General features: G+C 34.0%; 1 long non-coding RNA gene across 3 annotated transcripts; it reads left to right on the top strand.

Annotated features, from left to right (window-relative positions):
* Window positions 1–202: 202 nt before the first annotated feature.
* On the top strand, window positions 203–4,419 carry LOC113330787. 3 transcript variants are annotated; one of them, XR_003350497.1, is made up of 7 exons: window positions 203–342; window positions 415–471; window positions 791–870; window positions 1,423–1,656; window positions 2,250–3,178; window positions 3,368–3,414; window positions 3,530–4,419. It is a non-coding gene; the product is annotated as an uncharacterized LOC113330787 (long non-coding RNA). The 3 variants fall into 3 exon arrangements; XR_003350499.1 differs by having other exon boundaries at window positions 553–870; XR_003350498.1 differs by having other exon boundaries at window positions 549–870.
* The last annotated feature ends 201 nt before the right edge of the window (window positions 4,420–4,620 follow it).

Genomic DNA, 4,620 nt, shown 5'->3' with positions numbered 1-4,620 from the left:
CCAGCGGTTTGCGGTGTGTCTACGATGTGGCCCCTCTTTAAATGCTGACACCTCATATAAAGTAGGAAAAAGTTTAGAAAACTGTTTTATTACCTAACTGTTTTGCTTTTTTCTTTTTTCAACTTCCAACTTTTTCTCAAAAAGTGAAACAGTTAATAGGATTTGGAGGGGACGGGTTTTTTGGTTGAATAGATGTCAGAAAATAAAGAGGCGCCACATACAAAATGGATGTGGCCCGACCACGTCGTAGCCGGGGTGAGCGATTTGTGTGATTGATGTTTGCCGGAGGTTCAGGATGCAAGGTTTAATCAAAAATACGGAGCAGAGGAAAGGGATTAGAAGGTAAACATGCTGAAACCCTAGAATTTTTGTTTACTTTTCCTCTTTTTGATTCATGTTGCTTGATGTTTCCAGGAAATTTAGGAGGCAAAGATTAATCACAGAAACGACGCATAGGAAAGCAGGATGAAGGTGAACATATTGAAACCCTGCAAGTTTTTAATCTGAGAAAAAAAGAAAAAAATTTATCCTCTCTTTTATCTGGATAGGCAGATTGATGAAATTCAAATTGGTCGAGGTGCTATCGTTAACTTGAAACTTCGGTTTATCGTGGTCATTATAAAGGAAATGGTGACAGATGTTCACTAATTTTTTTCCCCTGTACCTGCTTATCTTGCTGATGATGAGTCGCCTATCTTTGTGTTCCCTACTGGATTTAGAATGATGGAAACTCGATGCAGGGCTTGGTGTTTGGATGTGTTTGCCTAATAAGGATAAAATTTTTGTGTAGTTTCTGTTGTAGGTAATATATAGCTCATCTGAGTTGTGGGCTAAAATGAGGATAAAATTTCTATGTGCTTTCTGTTCTAGGTAAAGTTTTTTCCCCTGTACTTGCTTATGTTTGAGCTTATTTTAATCTTTTTCTTAGATATGATAACTGTGTGTATGTGTTAAGATTGAAATAATTGTGTGTATGGTTTAAGATTGATGAAATTCAGATTAAACTGATCAGCATAAACTTTTTAAAAAAGGGCACCCCTCATTTTGAAGTTTTTAGGTTGCAAGTTGTCCACTTTGAGCTAGCTCAATCTTAGGTTTTCTAGCAAATGATTTCATTTAATTTTTGTAGAAAATATATCATACTATCCAATCATTCAATGGTTAGCATTTTAAGTTAATTTATGTCTCAAATGAGAATGTATGGTCCTTATCTGCATTTGATTATCTCCTCATACGATCGGTCTTAAAATTTGTCAGGCGAAACATGTGTTTAGACATAGCATTTGTAAATTTTATAAGAAACCATGTATGTTGTTTTTAATTGATTATTTTCTTACCTATTTTCACTGCTTTACTATGATCTGATACAGTGGTGGACTTATTTCTGGTGTTATCTTAATGAATTTCTATTGATTTTGTTAGGCAAGAAACTGAAAGTGGAAAATGATACACCACAAGGTGGTAACAGAACCATGGATGTCGAGGAAGTGAGAGGAGTACTGACCCCATTCTCGAATGTTGTTCAAAGGTGTGAGGATGTTGGTGATAAAAAAACAAGGTTGGATTTGATGAGTTCTAGGGGAGTCTCTAAGGAAGATGGAGGCATTTTTGTTCTACCGTTGATGAGACTTGTGGGGGGTGTTCTAAAAGACAAAGGTATAGCTCTCTTTCCTCCAGTTTGTTTTATGCACTGTTGTTATTTCACACTTGCATAAAAACCTATGATTTGTAAGTATCAAATATTAAATGTTGCACTGTGTTTACTAAAACGTGTACCGAGTTGCATATCTGGCTCTCTGTTTACCAAATTTGGTTCTTGAAATCTTGCTAAAAACTAAAGAATTATTTTTGTATCTTCAACAACTAACATACCATGAAACAATGTCGATTACAATCATGTCGATTACAAGTTCACCTGTTGAACAATAATCAGTTAATATTTTCTCTGTGTACTTATCTTTCGTTTTCTTTGTGTGTGTGGCGGTTGTTAAAAGGTTCCGTGTAACCGATTTGCTTGATTAATGAGTTTGCTTGAATAATCCCATTAACTAAAACATGTGGGATGTTACCGAGTGTGATCTTTTTGAATGGTTTAATCAGATAATTAAAGACATGGGGGAACTAAAGTAAATACACTTCTAATTTTTTGCGGAATGCATTAGTATTGAACATTGTTGTTCAATTTTCCCTTTGTATTTTTTCGATGTTTCTCATTTTTCTAAAATTCTAACTGATCATTATTTTTGTAGGCCAAGCTCTGCGAGGAAGTTTATGAACAGATCAATATCATTTGCATTCACTATCATACTGCAAGGTTCCAACATATAATTGATTGTTGCAACATTATTCGCTATATTTTATTACTCTCAACTGCATGAATGTATGCATCTTCTTGATTTTGAATTTTGTATCCAAAGTCATGAACATCAAAACGTATTATCATCACCCTATTTTATAACTTCTTATACATAAAGTGGATAACTGTGAGGATGAAAATATGAATCTGCGGGCCTGTCATCACAGTCAAGAGGATGCGTGTTCAATTCACGTCAGATTCTCGGCCTTTCAGTTTTTCCTTTATTATGCTCTTTTGCAGCATTGATAAACCTAGAATAGGTAACAGTAGCATCAGACCATATACAATAAACTTGAATTGTTTTGTTATACTCAAATCAAATGAAGAAGTTTGGTGATCAGGTTAACGGATTATGACATGAATCATAATTCTTACCATGTAGTAGAATGAATGTTTGTGGACATATCCATGAACAGACAACAGAACGCAACGCGGCCATTGGCGATCAAGTGGCATGATTTTCCATCCTTTTTTGAAAGGAAAGATTTTAACCAGTAGATTGTAATCTCGGCAATTGTGAAAATACGCATAACGAGTCTACAGGTGAGGTATTGCTTCGTTGATTTGCTTAAATGGGTTTTTATGCTATGTTGTTGTTATTCATTCTATCTCCACGAGTACTTGAAAGTTTAATTCAAATCAGGCTAGATGGGATAAATACTTATATGCTAATTCTTGAAGCAATGAGATTGTATTATTGTTGAGATTTGATGTTTATGGCAGAATTTGAAGTGGAATTGCATGAGTATTGGTGGGCATATTAAGAGCAAGTCAATTAGAAGCCAAAATGGATTTGAAATATTATGGAAAGCAATATCCAAGGTTAAGAACTATCTTCTTATTTCCCCAGACTCTACTATCATATGCTATTAGAATTTCTCTCTTATATATTTCAATAATATTCTTATTAGTGCGGAAAATATTGATGCAGATATGACAATAATCTGTATGAATCCCATTTTTTCCGCACTAAAAATTCAGTGATCAAATCAATTTTGGTGATCTTTGCAGGAATTTTATGGTTGTAAATCGAATGGATAGAGAATGGCGCAACTATGGTAAAACTTTTTTCTCGAAGATTATCGTCCTCCATGTTACTTCATGTCCATTCTTTTTTTGACATATAATTCACAATGCAACTGAATTTATTTGGTGTGTTGTGGTGGGTTTTAGGTGTTGATGACCAATGCATGCATGATAACAACTTCAAGGTAGTGACTTGGTTCTGAGGTACTCTTTTTGATAACCTATATAAACCTTTGCTTATAATGTTTATATTTTAGATCCATATAGTATTATGCTCATTGTTTCATAATTTTCACACCAATTTAGTTTCATGAAATGATCAAAACTGTGATATTATTACTCAAAATAAACCACTGATCAGCGCACAACTTAGTTGCGTGCAATGAGCAACACTACTTTAGTTTCTCTACGCTTCATGTTTCCATCTTTGTTTTGGGTCATGTGATTTGGTAGGTATCATAGATATGGTTTATTTCTGGAAGAATTTTAAGTTAAAACTTTACTTAATTGGTATTGCTTATGTTTTTATGTTCCAAATATCCTACGTTGTTTCCATTCTGACATATTTGTCACTTCTTTCTCTACATTTGTGAAAGCGATAATGAATATATTGACCATTTGGTCATTGATATGTTTCCATTTTTGTTTTCCGGAGAAATATTGAAATAGCTAGAGCAGTTAAGCCTTGGACAGAATATTAAATTATCTCCTAGTAGTTTATGTGGGATCTTTATCGAAGCAGTATCTTCAAGTTATGGTAAGTTCTGCAAGGTGTTCTCTATGCCTATACCTCTATGGAGGTCATTGCCATATTATTAAGCTAAGTGTCATCCTCAATACGATAGAAAAAGTGAATCCAGATGGAGACTGTATTCATCACAATAATTCTTCTGTTGGGCGTAGTACATTTTAGGAGGATTAAATCTTCTCCTCATGTAAAAAATGTAGAAGAACGGTTACTGAATCCCATAAATAGTGACAATAATCAGAATATAATACATGAAAGGTGTAGGTGCCCGAATCATATTCCGCAGCCAGAAGGAATATCTATTCTTTGGAACCGAATTAAAATTTTTTATTATTTAATCAATTGTTAGGAAGTCTTATACGCCATGTTCGCAGTAAGATTTTGACATGTTTTAAATCATACAATGGTGTTATCATTTCCATTCCTACTAACAATATCTTAGAAGTTATCGTATATTCAGTATTCTGCAAGTTCGATTTTTCTGTGGATT

This window comes from Papaver somniferum, unplaced genomic scaffold, assembly GCF_003573695.1.
Source record: "Papaver somniferum cultivar HN1 unplaced genomic scaffold, ASM357369v1 unplaced-scaffold_119, whole genome shotgun sequence".
NCBI classification, from domain to species: domain Eukaryota; kingdom Viridiplantae; phylum Streptophyta; class Magnoliopsida; order Ranunculales; family Papaveraceae; genus Papaver; species Papaver somniferum.
The sequence above is the reverse complement of the archived record's forward strand: the minus strand, read 5'-3'. Positions and strand labels throughout refer to the sequence as shown.